This window comes from Schistocerca serialis, chromosome 4 (assembly GCF_023864345.2).
Source record: "Schistocerca serialis cubense isolate TAMUIC-IGC-003099 chromosome 4, iqSchSeri2.2, whole genome shotgun sequence".
Taxonomy (NCBI): Eukaryota; Metazoa; Arthropoda; class Insecta; order Orthoptera; family Acrididae; genus Schistocerca; species Schistocerca serialis.
In genome coordinates this window covers 185653506-185669612 of record NC_064641.1, presented here as the reverse complement: position 1 = coordinate 185669612, position 16107 = coordinate 185653506, and positions in this window count along the sequence as shown.

The following is a 16107-nucleotide window of genomic DNA, read 5'->3' as shown; positions in this document are numbered from 1 at the left end:
TGCAAATTATTCTTTATTATTTAAAATAATGGCAGCATAATTCACCCCTTTTTGTACCAAAGTCAGATTGCTTTTGGAGTGGGAAGAGTTATTGGTAATAAATCTCTCTCTCTCTCTCACACTATATATATATATATATATATATATATATATACAACAAGGATATATAAAAACAAAGATGATGTAACTTACACACACACAAAATTCAAGTTTTCGCAACCAAAGGTTGCTTCATCAGGTAAGAGGAAAGGAGAGGGAAAGACGAAAGGATGTGGGTTTTAAGGGAGAGGGTAAGGAGTCATTCTAATCCCGGGACAGGAAGGACTTACCTTAGAGAGAAAAAGGGACAGGTATACATTCGCACACACACACACACACACACACACACACACTTATCCATCCGCACATAACAGACACAAACAGGCAAAAGGTTTGGGTAGAGATGTCAGTTGAGGCGGAAGTACAGAGGCAAAGATGTTGTTGAATGACAGGTGAGGTATGAGCGGCGGCAAAATGAAATTAGCGGAGGTTGAGGCCTGGTGGGTGGCGGGAAGAGAGGATATATTGAAGGGCAAGTTCCCATCTCCAGAGTTCTGATAGGTTGGTGTTAGTGGGAAGTATCCAGAAAACTCAGACGGTGCAACACTGTGCCAAGATGTGCTGGCTGTGCACCAAGGCTCGTTTAGCCACAGGGTGATCCTCATTACCAACAAACACTGTCTGACTGTGTCCGTTCATGCGAATGGACAGTTTGTTGCTGGTCATTCCCACATAGAAAGCTTCACAGTGTAGGCAGGTCAGTTGGGGAATCACATGGGTGCTTTCATATGTGGCTCTGCCTTTGCTCATACCTCACCTGTCATTGAACAACATCTTTGCCTCTGTACTTCCGCCTCGACTGACATCTCTGCCCAAACTCTTTGCATTTACATATGTCTGCTTGTGTCTGTATATGTGCGGATGGATATGTGTGCGTATGCCTGTACCTTTTTCCCTCTAAGGTAAGTCTTTCCGCTCCCAGGATTGGAATGACTCCTTATCCTCTCCCTTAAAACCAACATCCTTTCGTCTTTCCCTCTCCTTTCCTCTTTCTTGATGAAGCAAACTTTGGGTGTGAAAGTTTGAATTTTGAGTCTGTGTTTGTGTTTGTTAGTGTCTCTATCAACATACCAACGCTTTCGTTTGATAAGTTACATCATCTTTGTTTTTAGATATATTTTTCTCACATGGAATGTTTCCCTCTATTATATATATATATATATATATATATATATATATATATATATATATAGTGGTACTGTGAATATCCTTAGCTCCTTGTAATTCGAGACACTAATATGAAATTCCAACTATCTGTTACTTAACATTTAACTGGCACAGCCCAAATAGCAAACATTTAATTTATTCTTTCTCCTGGAAAGTATGTTAAGAGTTTTATTCTTAACTGTCTATGGCAATCTGTTACTAGACTAGGAATATGACATCTTCAATGACAAAGGTATGAGCATAATATAATTCACATAAATTTTTCATAAAACATTTATTTTGCAACACAATACAGTATTTACAACAAACTCAGCACCGAACAAATTTCTATTTTTTTTTAAATAGACCAACACTACGCACAAAACATTGAGTGTTCCTTAAATAAAATTGTTTTTGTAAGCAAGCTCCTTACACATCCTTTCTGAAAGGTTTCTGTTACAGTCTTCCCCAAATAGTGATTTCTGATCTTGAAACACTCAGATAAAATGGATTTTATAAGTGTTGAACGATGAATTTCTGTGTGGTCAATGTTCGTTATATGTTCATTGATACATGTAAATACATTGCTGTCAATTTCTGTCATAGCAGATGACAAGAGCACAAGCATTACATTTTTTTTGTCAGCATACCCCTTGTTTGCTGCAAACAATAGTCTTGTTCTGCTACTTTACAGATTTGAACAACATCCCTGGAAGGTGTTACTAAACCTCCCATATTCTTTCTTGTCAGGAGTTCATTTTCGCTTTCTAATAAGCCATATAAAGAATTTGCACATTCAGTACAATATATGGTTTTCTTCAACTTACGTACTATAAATCCTGCAATGTACACAACATTTGTCACATACTTTGACAGTTGTTTAAAACAAATAGAAGGGATACTGTAACAGTGATCATGAGACACTTTGTCAACATCAGGAATTTCAGCTCGGAAAATTATGTATGAAACAAATGGGTTTGTTTGTACTTTACCCAGTGCTGAAGATACATTCAGAATAGAACACTCTTCAGTGTCTAAACAAGTTCCAAACTATAAACCCCTTACTTGCTGATGTATAAGTAACCTTTTGTAAGCAGCTTTGAACTGAGTGGCTGTAGGGTTATTGTTATCACCACCATACCTCCTGATTGAACTAAAAATGTCTCAATGGGATCTTGTAACAACTTGTGTGTCAGTAAGAATTTAAGTTGTGGATTAGGACTGCTTATTAGAGAATTGTATAACCTTTTGAGACTTTGAATTGACACAACAAAATCAAGGAAACCAGTCTTTCTGGTTGTAAGCAAAACAGAGGGGCAATTTACATCCAGTCTTAAATTCTTTATATATTGATCAGCTTCATCCAGAAAAGACAAAATGTGGCTAGCAGTCTGCAATGACAGAGGTACTTTATAACCTTTTGCTAACAGATTTCTACTGTTGAAACAATCAAAAACATTGTTCATAATCTTTATGAACCTAACTGTTGGTTCACAGTCTTTAAAATCGTCTAGCTGCAAATCTTTGCCAAGAAATTCAAGGGCGTTAGCTACACTATTACTCAATGTCTGTGCAGCAATTCTGACATTCATTTTATGGCGATACCACTCAACATGCTTCATTCTTACTTTTGTAGCAAGATGAAGTGTCTCCACACATTGCAAATCATGTAACTTGAGTACATAATCCCATTTAATAGGATTTCTATTGCCATCAAAAATTGTGCCCTTACCAGCTAAGGTATTATGTACTAACATTAGCATGTGACAAGGGTCAAGGAAAACATATATTTCATCATTACACAATGGGTGATTAAAGTACGATTTTATGTTAGATAAAGAAAAATAAGCTCCTAGCTTTTCTATCATTGCAGTATTTACATGTGTTCCATCAAAAATTACTGATATCACATCAACACCAGCATCAAAAGTAAACTTTAGAGCCTCATTCAATAGGTTAGATTTTTCTAGTGCAGTTAGTCCATTGACTAGAAAGTAACCAATTAGCAGTTTTCAAGAACTGTTAACAGCAGTTACCATAAATGTTAGTGCCTCATTTGCAACAGGAAGGTTATTATCATCAAGCTCTGCCCCATAATCTACATATCCAACAAATTTATTTTGACAAAATTCAATGTGTTTCCTTATGACAATTTCGTCAAATGACATAGCACACAGCAATTTCTTGCCCTTGTTTATGAGCTCTCGACTCTTCATTCTGCGAGCAACTGCTGCTTCTTTGCTGAAACCTGGATTTCCATCAATCACACTATACCACCTTCTCAGTATCCGTGGATGTGGCAGAGATGTATTGAAATTTCTCCTTACGTAACTGTAAGCCTTGCTGCTGTAGAAATTAAGAGTTAAAGCAAAGGTCCGAAGAGCTGCTGGGTACTTTTTTCTTGTTTGACGTCTGCTGAAACGCTTTAACAACTCTGAGGTACCTGGTGGCAAAATCTGAAAGCAATATGATACTCTCAGTAAAGAACTGCAAGAGCTAGGCTACAAACTGTCATTCACTGAACATGTTCTGTATATCACATCATGCAGAAGACTCTACATTGATAAGGAATGAGAAAACAACACATAATTAGCAGTTACAAACTAAATTTGTTTATAGAAGGAACAAAATATCGTAACTGTTTCTACTATTTGTGCTCATGTATGGTAGATCTAACATAGTTAAGTTTTCAAGAGTGTCTCCACTTTAATAAAAGTTACTGCTTTCTCATTTATATTAAATTATGGTGCTTTCTCCTACTTTATTTTATCCATTGTGGTTATTGAACACCACAACTGTTTTTGTAAATTACACTGTAGGAAATAATGCAACCAGTCACAAGTTTCTTTTAGTAGTGATTTGTATTGTACCATTACTAGTTTTGAGTCTGAGCCTATTGTCAGATGGTAGCATTGATTTCTTGCAAGTTTTATGTATGTGTCCCAAAATATAACAAAGTTCTAAGAGAGGAACTTTCATAAAGTAAGTGCAAAGTGTACAGTCTATATACAATCTAATACCTTTCAAGAAGTATGTAATTTCAAAATTTTGTTATATTTTAGGACACACATGTAAAACTGCAAGGAATTAGTGGTATTGCACGGCAATGGGTTCCAGGCCGAAACTAGCAATGTTACAATAACAATCACTTCTAAAAAACTTGTGGCTGGTTGCAGTACTTTCCACAGTGTAATTTTATCCTATTATCTACATGAACATGTTGATATTTTTCAAAACAATGCCTGCATTTGTATGAAGAGAGACTTTCTTACAATCAACTATACCACTTGTGATGGAACCATAAGACAGGTACAACACTAGAATCTACACCACCTGATATTTATAATAAGAATGGCTATTCGGTATGTCTTTAATGTCATATGTCAAGAAATTATAAGTACTACTTGAAGAACATAGTTCTATCTTACCTTCAGCAAATTACCCGTGGAGTCACTAATAAGATTATTCTTTTGAAGGTCACTTATTAATGATTCCAAATTTAAAATTTTCTTCCTCATCCTGTGGGCTGATTGCAGCAAATTACTTAATTTTCTGGCTTTCTTCTTCAGCTGCTTTTTTGCAACACTTGCCATTTTACTAGCTATGCCAGGAACAGCCAAATCATCTTCCTTAAAATATCCTATGTATCTAAAAGATTTGCTTGTCTTAGCTTTTACTTCAGAAGCTTGTATAGCGGCTGCAAACAAAATACCAGTGCACTGAACGAAAATGTACATGAAAGAATTTCCCCTCAGTCTAAAGCATGTTACGAAAATGTTACTTTAAAAAACGCAGTTACATTTTTACAGCCACTGCTCAATACTCTCCATCTTTTGTTAACATATTAACACAAAGTAAATATCTAGACTTACGAGAATTATGGGAAGTTTCTGCACATGAAATTTCGTCTAATGAATCTCTCTTAGTCGGAGGTTTACGAACCTTGGGTCTCTTTGCTTGAAGATGCTCAAGGAATTCGAATTTTGTTGGCACAGCGGCATTGTGAAGCCAATTCCCACCAGTCTTTTCTTTGTCGAAACAATTTTCTTCAAAGTGCTTCGAACAGATGCGTGTGTGTGCAGTAGGCTTGAAATCTTTTCGTTTCACTGCCTGTATCCACATCTGCCTGCACCCTTCATCCTTAGGAAACCTAAACGAAACAGAAAAAGCAGCTTTGTGGCTTACCAGTTCAAGAAATATATACGATTGCAATGTGCGCCTGGAAACACTCACAGCACTTCAAACCGCCAATTTACGTAACTGTGACGTTCTGGGTAAGGATATGATATTCACAATAGTTTATCAGTATTCAAGAAATGCCGCTAAATTAAACTAATAATACTTACACGTGAAATTTAATGTTACTTCCCATCACAAAACGCTCGGTACAACCTTAAGCACAACAGGATACCACCATTGTTTTGCCAATAGTCACGTGGTATAGCAGTAGAGATGTTGGTGCCACGAAATTTACTTCATGACCAGTCTACCAATATCTATGGTCGAAGCGTCATGACGAGTCTACCAATATCTATGGTCGAAGGCACAGACACAATATGGCAGCTTATGTACGTGGATGCAGGAGCCCACATTTGTACGAAAATGACATTTAAGGCCAATTCACTCGGTCTGTCATGGCACCATCAAATCATGACACCGTCATGTCAAGGAGTATTCACACTGTCAGTCACGTCATGGCACATCAAGTCAATTCATGTGATCTCAATTCGCAAGTTTGTCCTCAACTGTTTTTTCGCCGCACTTGCGATCTTCGCAAGATGATTTTCAACTATTTTATGCGTGAAGAGCACAAACGAAACGGAGTAGCATGTATATCATTTTGTGTGTGTATAGATCTCCCAGGGGTAATGTAAACCCTTTTTTCAATAAGTTAACTCAAGTACAAAGGTCAACATAATTCTGTGTGGGAACATTAACATCAACACTAACATCATCAATGAGAACGGCAGCACCTTCATAAACATCCTTCCAAGTTTTGGCATGTCCCTATTGGTCAATAGTGCAACAAGGGTTACCACGACGACTTCATCAGTAATTGACAATGTAGTCACAAATATGGACAGGGAAAAATGTGATGTATCTGTAAAGGTTCTCAGACTATCAGACCACTTCTGTCAAATAACAACAGTAAAGTCAGGCATCGAATCATTCCATAAACTACAAGCCTGCAAACGACATCTATCATAAATCAAGAACTAGAAAAACAAAGCTGAGATGAAGTGTTTAAGGAAACCAATGTGAATATGAAATTCTCTGAATTCTCCACATTGTTTAAATTGAACTTTGAAAAGGAATTTCCAAAATTATACATGTCTGTACCAACATCTCACAAAAACAGATGGATAACAGCAGGTGTTAAGAAGTCTTCCCAAACACTTAAACACCTCAGTTCCATTAAAAAGATTCACGATGATCTAGAATTCTTAAATTGCCATCATAGACACAAAAAGATTTATAGGAAGGTGCTGATTCCTGCAAAAAGTCATTTAATGACAAAATAATATATAATGCAGAGAATAAAAGCAAAGCAGTCAGGGATGTTATAAAAAAGGAAATGGGGAGAGGCAAACATACTGCTAAGCGAGGGGGATAAAGTAACAAACGATCCACAGCAGTTAGCAAACTATGCAAACGAGCATTGTTCAAGTATTGCAGAGACGTTACAGCAAAAATTCCCCCAAACAAAAATTATGTTGCACTAAATACAATGATGTTACTTCCAACCACAGAGAATGAAGTCAGTAAGCTTATATGAAGTACCGATGTGTGTACTGAAACAATGCATAGCAATTATATAAGGCCTCTTAACAAATATAATAAATGAATCCTTCACATAAGGGACATTTCCAGAGCAGTTAAAACAAGCAAGAGTTGTACCTTTGCTTAAGATAGGTAATGGAGAAGACATAGAAAATTACCAGCCCATTTGCCTGCTGTCAGCATTCTCAAAAATAATAGAAGCAATTATGAAAGACAGATTAATGAATTATCTGAATAAATACAATCATTTAAGCAAATCATAGTTTGGTTTCCGAAGTGGCAAAAATATGGAGTCAGCCATAGTAGATTTCACATAAGTTGTACCTGATGCTCTTGATAAAGATGAGTGTGTCACAGGCATATTTTTGGATCTTTCTAAGGCGTTTGATACAGTCGACCATACGATTCTGTTAAATGAATTAGAAGCATTACGAATAAGAGGGGTAGCTAACGACTGGTTTCGATCATACAGATAGAGTACAAAGAGTAGAGATAACACATACTTCAAATAGATCTAAACATTTAGTAAAACACTTATCAGAACCAAAATACATTAATATAGGGGTTCCGCAAGGTAGTATATTAGGACCAATACTGTCCCTGATATAAATGACTTTCCCAGTAGTGTTACTCATGGTGAAAAAATCCTCTTCACTGATGACAGCAATATTATAGTCACTGAGAAATCAAGAGAACCCCTTGCTGAGAAAGCAAATGAAACTCTCAAGAAAGTTTATGATTGGTCAATAAGTAATAAAGTGACAGTGAACATATAGATAAATAATGCCATGAATTTCAGTTTGAAGAGGAAAAATGACAACGTTAAATTAAATGTAGATGGCACCTCTATAGACTGTGTAACAAATGCAAAATTTCTAGGAATGAATATTGATTCTCAGTTAAAGTGGTGTGAACACAGAATGTCATCAGCATGTTATGCCCTTAGAATCCTATCATCAATGAGTAATATGCAGCGCCTTTTAGTTACATATTATTCATATGTACACTCAATTCTAACCTATGGAATTCTTTTTTGGGGAACAAATGCATTAAATATGAACACAACTTTCAAACCCCAGAAAAGAGTCACAAGAATAATAACCAAAAATACTAGTCGAACTCATTGTAAAGATCTGTTCAGAACACTGGGGATTTTAACTGCTCCATGTGAATACATTTACCAGTCAGTTGCACATATAAAAAAATATCATTGGTAATTACTGCACATACAGCTCTGTCCATGATCATGCAACAAGAGATAGACTCAATTTACATTTACCAAGAAAAAATAAATACAAAACTCAAAACAGCATATTCTACCAAGGAATAAAACTGTACAATAAATTACTAAAAGAGATTAAAGAAATTGCCAAATTACACTTATTTAAAAAAGCAGGTAAAAAGTACCTGTTATGCAATATATTTTATACATTGAAGGATAAATTAGCTAAAACAGAGTTACACAAATAAAAAATAATAATATTATGAAATATCCAACATTCTACATAACACCTTCACTTTATGTTTTTATCCTTCTTTTTTTCCTTTCTAGAAATACTTACACCCAAGCTACGCATAGCACAGTACTAACATGTCTTCCTCTTTCTAAGCTCAACATCTCACTCATTATGGAAGGATGCTGACTCAGTTTTTTAGGATAGCAAATGGGAAGCTATGGTACAGAAAATGGCCCAGAGATCACCAGTGTGTGTGTGTGTATAGTGTGTGCAGTGAATAATAGTGAGATATGAGTCAACAATGTGGCATTACACTATTTAATAAGTTATTTGTAAAAAAGTATTGTATATCAGGAGTAAATCTAATAACTGTCTCCAACTAGAAGTCTGTAAATATATGTGTATATGAATTAGCTTATTTTAAATTTATCTAAATTTGTAAATACTTTGACATGTCCTATACCCTTGTAAAAAGAGATCTATGGATGAATAAAGCTACTACTACTACTACTACTACTACTACTACTACTACTACTGCTATATATGTGGATGCTGTAGTACGCATATGTACGAAAATGACATTTATTGAAATAAAATGGTTTGCAGCATGCAGCGATAACTTGCACATTAGATAGGGAAGGACTAAATCGAAAACAAAACAAAAAGGGCGTTGTTGTTGTTGTGGTCTTCAGTCCTGAGACTGGTTTGATGCAGCTCTCCATGCTACTCTATCCTGTGCAAGCTTTTTCATCTCCCGGTACCTACTGCAACCTACATCCTTCTGAATCTGCTTAGTGTATTCATCTCTTGGTCTCCCTCTACGATTTTTACCCTCCACGCTGCCCTCCAATACTAAATTGGTGATCCCTTGATGCCTCAGAACATGTCCTACCAACCGATCCCTTCTTCTGGTCAAGTTGTGCCACAAACTTCTCTTCTCCCCAATCCTATTCAATACTTCCTCATTAGTTATGTGATCTACCCATCTAATCTTCAGCATTCTTCTGTAGCACCACATTTCGAAAGCTTCTATTCTCTTCTTGTCCAAACTATTTATCGTCCATGTTTCACTTCCATACATGGCTACACTCCATACGAATACTTTCAGAAATGACTTCCTGACACTTAAATCAATACTGGATGTTAACAAATTTCTCTTCTTCAGAAACGCTTTCCTTGCCATTGCCAGCCTACATTTTATATCCTCTCTACTTCGACCATCATCAGTTATTTTGCTCCCCAAATAGCAAAACTCCTTTACTACTTTAAGTGCCTCATTTCCTAATCTAATTCCCTCAGCATCACCCGACTTAATTAGACTACATTCCATTATCCTTGTTTTGCTTTTGTTGATGTTCATCTTATATCCTCCTTTCAAGACACTGTCCATTCCATTCAACTGCTCTTCCAAGTCCTTTGCTGTCTCTGACAGAATTACAATGTCATCGGCGAACCTCAAAGTTTTTATTTCTTCTCCATGAATTTTAATACCTACTCCGAATTTTTCTTTTGTTTCCTTTACTGCTTGCTCAATATACAGATTGAACAACATCGGGGAGAGGCTACAACCCTGTCTTACTCCCTTCCCAACCACTGCTTCCCTTTCATGTCCCTCGACTCTTATAACTGCCATCTGGTTTCTGTACAAATTGTAAATAGCCCTTCGCTCCCTGTATTTTACCCCTGCCACCTTTAGAATTTGAAAGAGAGTATTCCAGTCAACATTGTCAAAAGCTTTCTCTAAGTCTACAAATGCTAGAAACGTAGGTTTGCCTTTCCTTAATCTTTCTTCTAAGATAAGTCTTAAGGTCAGTATTGCCTCACGTGTTCCAGTGTTTCTACGGAATCCAAACTGATCTTCCCCGAGGTTGGCTTCTACTAGTTTTTCCATTCGTCTGTAAAGAATTCGTGTTAGTATTTTGCAGCTGTGACTTATTAAGCTGATAGTTCGGTAATTTTCACATCTGTCAACACCTGCTTTCTTTGGGATTGGAATTATTATATTCTTCTTGAAGTCTGAGGGTATTTCGCCTGTATCATACATCTTGCTCACCAGATGGTAGAGTTTTGTCAGGACTGGCTCTCCCACGGCCGTCAGTAGTTCCAATGGAATATTGTCTACTCCGGGGGCCTTGTTTCGACTCAGGTCTTTCAGTGCTCTGTCAAACTCTTCACGCAGTATCATATCTCCCATTTCATCTTCATCTACATCCTCTTCCATTTCCATAATATTGTCCTCAAGTACATCACCCTGGTATAGACCCTCTATATACTCCTTCCACCTTTCTGCTTTCCCTTCTTTGCTTAGAACTGGGTTTCCATCTGAGCTCTTGATATTCATACAAGTCGTTCTCTTATCTCCAAAGGTCTCTTTAATTTTCCTGTAGGCGGTATCTATCTTACCCCTAGTGAGATAGGCCTCTACATCCTTACATTTGTCCTCTAGCCATCCCTGCTTAGCCATTTTGCACTTCCTGTCGATCTCATTTTTGAGACGTTTGTATTCCTTTTTGCCTGTTTCACTTACTGCATTTTTATATTTTCTCCTTTCATCAATTAAATTCAATATTTCTTCTGTTACCCAAGGATTTCTACTAGCCCTCGTCTTTTTACCTACTTGATCCTCTGTTGCCTTCACTACTTCATCCCTCAAAGCTACCCATTCTTCTTCTACTGTATTTATTTCCCCCATTCCTGTCAATTGCTCCCTTATGCTCTCCCTGAATCTCTGTAGAACCTCTGGTTCTTTTAGTTTATCCAGGTCCCATCTCCTTAAATTCCCACCTTTTTGCAGTTTCTTCAGTTTTAATCTACAGGTCATAACCAATAGATTGTGGTCAGAGTCCACATCTGCCCCTGGAAATGTCTTACAATTTAAAACCTGGTTCCTAAATCTCTGTCTTACCATTATATAATCTATCTGATACCTTTTAGTATCTCCAGGGTTCTTCCATGTATACAACCTTCTTTCATGATTCTTAAACCAAGTGTTAGTTATGATTATGTTGTGCTCTGTGCAAAATTCGACCAGGCGGCTTCCTCTTTCATTTCTGTCCCCCAATCCATATTCACCTACTATGTTTCCTTCTCTCCCTTTTCCTACTCTTGAATTCCAGTCACCCATGACTATTAAATTTTCGTCTCCCTTCACAATCTGAATAATTTCTTTTATTTCATCATACATTTCTTCAATTTCTTCATCATCTGCAGAGCTAGTTGGCATATAAACTTGTACTACTGTAGTAGGCGTGGGCTTCGTATCTATCTTGGCCACAATAATGCGTTCACTATGCTGTTTGTAGTAGCTTACCCGCATTCCTATTTTCCTATTCATTATTAAACCTACTCCTGCATTACCCCTATTTGATTTTGTGTTTATAACCCTGTAGTCACCTGACCAGAAGTCTTGTTCCTCCTGCCACCGAACTTCACTAATTCCCACTATATCTAACTTCAACCTATCCATTTCCCTTTTTAAATTTTCTAACCTACCTGCCCGATTAAGGGATCTGACATTCCACGCTCCGATCCGTAGAACGCCAGTTTTCTTTCTCCTGATAACGACATCCTCTTGAGTAGTCCCCGCCCGGAGATCCGAATGGGGGACTATTTTACCTCCGGAATATTTTACCCAAGAGGACGCCATCATCATGTAATCATACAGTAAAGCTGCATGCCCTCGGGAAAAATTACGGCTGTAGTTTCCCCTTGCTTTCAGCCGTTCGCAGTACCAGCACAGCAAGGCCGTTTTGGTTATTGTTACAAGGCCAGATCAGTCAATCATCCAGACTGTTGCCCTTGCAACTACTGAAAAGGCTGCTGCCCCTCTTCAGGAACCACACGTTTGTCTGGCCTCTCAACAGATACCCCTCCGTTGTGGTTGCACCTACGGTACGGCTATCTGTATCGCTGAGGCACGCAAGCCTCCCCACCAACGGCAAGGTCCATGGTTCATGGGGGGGGGCGTAGATACGAAAAATGTTATTATGTGGTACAGAAGGGAAATTTCAAGGTTTACAGGGTTTCTTTACATCTTCTAATAGTTCAAGTGCCTTATTTGTGCTTGGGCTACCTAGTGAAATTACATAAATATGACCACTGAGATTTGCAAAACTATTTCACACACAGTCCAGACAGCTATGTAACAATAAATAAGCTTGCCACAAATGCTTACTTAAACCATTAGCACTATGTGTTTCCACGTGGCAATGTTTGTCACACTTTTTTAAAATCGCCGTTTCCATAATATCAATGAAGCGAGAGTGTTGGCATTACTTGTAAGACTGTAAAGATCACTACATTTCAATAGTTTCAACAATACAATTAAAAGTTATGACCTATGCAGTGTGCAATTCATCATTTGCAGAATGAAGAAGGAAAATTGAGTATAACTTCAAGTAAGCATGTTCTACACAATGATACATGAAATATGATTTTCAATATAGTTTTGCTTTATATAGTCAACTATATATTCTTTGAAAACTATTGCTTGTTGTGGTACGAGTTACACTGAGTTATGCCATTGGAACTTTGGTGTTGCCGTATGGCAACGCCAGGCCCTTTACTCACTAAAATGATGAATTTTTGCTTTTTTGTTTTAGAAGAGGTTTTTAGCTTGCTGAGGCCCTGGAAATTCCTTATAATGATGATATTGTAGGTGATGTGTTTGTTGAGCTGCCAGATCCAGAAGTAGACATGGATGAATAGTCAGGAAATGAAGATATTGGTGGGTAAGTAGGCCTACCACTGGTTTGTTTTGAATTGTCTGTTTACTGCTACTGACTACTTTATGATTTTTTTATTCGATTCTGTATTGTTACAGATTAGTAGACAACTTATCCTCTTGACAGTTACGAGCTGATGCTGAAATAAGGCTGTCAACTAAAGAAAGGATCGGAGTTGATTACGAAGACCATGACTCACTGACTCAATCAATGAACACTGCACAAGATCCAATTGCACCTGAACTAGCTGCAGCACATCCAAGTGTACCATAACCATGTGTATCCGAAGTAAGACTACCTTATTCTTGGACAATATTGTGAACTGGTCTTCTGATAGAGATACATGTGGGTGGCAGTGGGAGAAGTGAGCTGACTTTGAGATTCAAAATCTCTCTACATTTCCAAGGCCTGGTACTCGACTCACAAAAACATGTCGATCATTGATACAGTTGAACTTTTTATTGACCAGGAAGTTATTGAACATTTGGTGAAACAAACAAAGCATAATGCATTATTTCTCAATTGTCAAGAACCAAAAATTGCAGCAGACGAGATGCAGTGTTTATCTCTATTTTGTGTGTTAGTGGCTAAAAGGAACTGTTAGGACTCAGAAGATAACATTAAAAACTTGTCTGTGTCTCAGTCTATGAGAAGAGACAGATTTCTACAAATATGTAGGTTTTTACACTGTGCACATAATACTAAGATCGATCAAAATGAGAACACATGGATAATTCGTCCAGTTATGGAGATGTTGAAGAAGTATTGCATTGAGAATTTCATACCTAAGAATACCTTTCATATGATGGATACATGGTGAAGTACTATGTTGAAGCTGTCACATATGCAAATAATTAATCCATGGTAATCCTATTAGGTTCAGCTATAAGATTCGGAGCCTCAACACCAAAGATGGATATTTCATCAATTTTGATGTGTATGAGTGGAAAGGTCATAAAGAAAATGCAGTTTATAAGTTTTTTGGCAAAGTGGCATGTCTCTCACTTGTTTTGTTAGATGAAATTCCTGATGTGTAGAGAGACCTTTGCTACAGATTCTACATGGACAATCTGTTTTCAGGCCCATCTTTTTTTCATTTCTCAAGCACTGTGGATACTCTGCAATCGATAAAATCAGAGAAAACGTAACTCAAAAGAACGCCCATTAGAAAACAAAAAATGATTTTCCAAGAAAGATCGTAGACATCCTGAGGCAGCAATAGCAAGGAATGGTGGATTATTGTATGTGCGATGGGTGGACAACTCAGCTGTCACAGTGAGGTTTACTCCATGTGGTGCTTGAGAAGTTGAACAAGTTAAGAGATTTTCACAATTAAAAAAGCGACAATTAAGGATTCCTAGGCCAAAACTGGTTGCCAAATATAATGCACATATGGGATGTACTGACAAGATGAATCAGAATCTAGCGTGCTAACATACAGGATTGAAGAGCGAAAAGTAGTATTAATCTATCTGTACATTGATGTTAAATGTCACCATACAAAACAATTGGATTTTGAATAGTAAAGGAAGAAAGCAAAATGTATCTCAGCTGGCATTCAAGAGGGAAATAACAGCTTGGTACTTGCAGAGATCTGCATCAAGGGCATCTTCTGATAGTCGTATATCAGATTCAATTAGATTTGATAAAACTGGCCACCTCGTCCAACATACGGAAGAAAAGAAGAAGAAGTGGTGTACTCACAAAGACTGTAAATCTATTTTGAGAACATTGTGTTCTGAGCGTAATGTGGGGCTGTGTATAGATTGTTTCATTCCATTTTATGTACAGTAATGATGAGTGGAAGTATTTGATTCCTTTATTCATTCATCTTGGTCAGTTGTATTCTGTTATAAAATATCAATTACAAGGGGGTAGTTTGAGTTGTACCCTGGATGAAAATTAGGCGAAATATTTGTCAGGATTTGTAAGCGGTAGGTCCTTTATGTAGGGCAATATGCGAACATGAGAAGTAAGGTTGAACAGTGTTATTAACAAAGGTGGATCATAAAACACGTCGTATGTTATGCGCATCTATCATCACTGTGTCTGGGTGTCGATTGTGTGTTGTGTACCGTACGGCTGTGTGCAACCCGTAGACCCTTACACAATTCTATGACAAAGAATTTATAATAAATTTACACAAAAAACTTAAATCTAATAAGAACTTTGAATTACTGAATATTTTGTTGCAGAAGTAATCCACATAAATTGAGCTAGGGAATGCATCTAACGTTGTCATACAGCAACATCAAATACATCGCTTAAAGATGGTAATTTCCTATGTAAAAACAATTATGTGTAACTCAAAAAATTACAAAAAAATTAAAGAGAAAATAAATTCAGGCACTAATGGGTTAAACATACAACTCTAATACATCACTTGATGTATACTTCATAAAAAATTATTTTATCTCTGTCACAGTGTCTGAAGGTTTCAGTCCATTTCTTTATGAAGCATTACACATGCCTGACAACATATAAATAAATTCCACTTACTGATCTGTCAGATCATATTCACAGTACTTTTTTCACTTCAGATTGTGGCTATATTGCAATCCTTGTAAAATATGAAATACGGCACCCGTATGTATAGAAACCTATTTTATAAATGGAGTAGATGGCAAATAATTTAGTACACTCATGTCATACAATTCAGATTGCTATCTCATTGCTTCAATCGATCTTTCATCATTTATCATAAAATTATAAATTTTAACAAAAGAAATATCGAAAAATAACAATTCACAAAAAAATGACAAACAACAAAAAACTGATATCAGTATGAAAACCATGACAAAGTGAAATATGGAGACGTGCACACAGCTGTGTATCAGGAGGAAATGAGCTCGGGGCTTCAAGTAATCAACACCAGATGGATGATGTCCACCATCCAAACC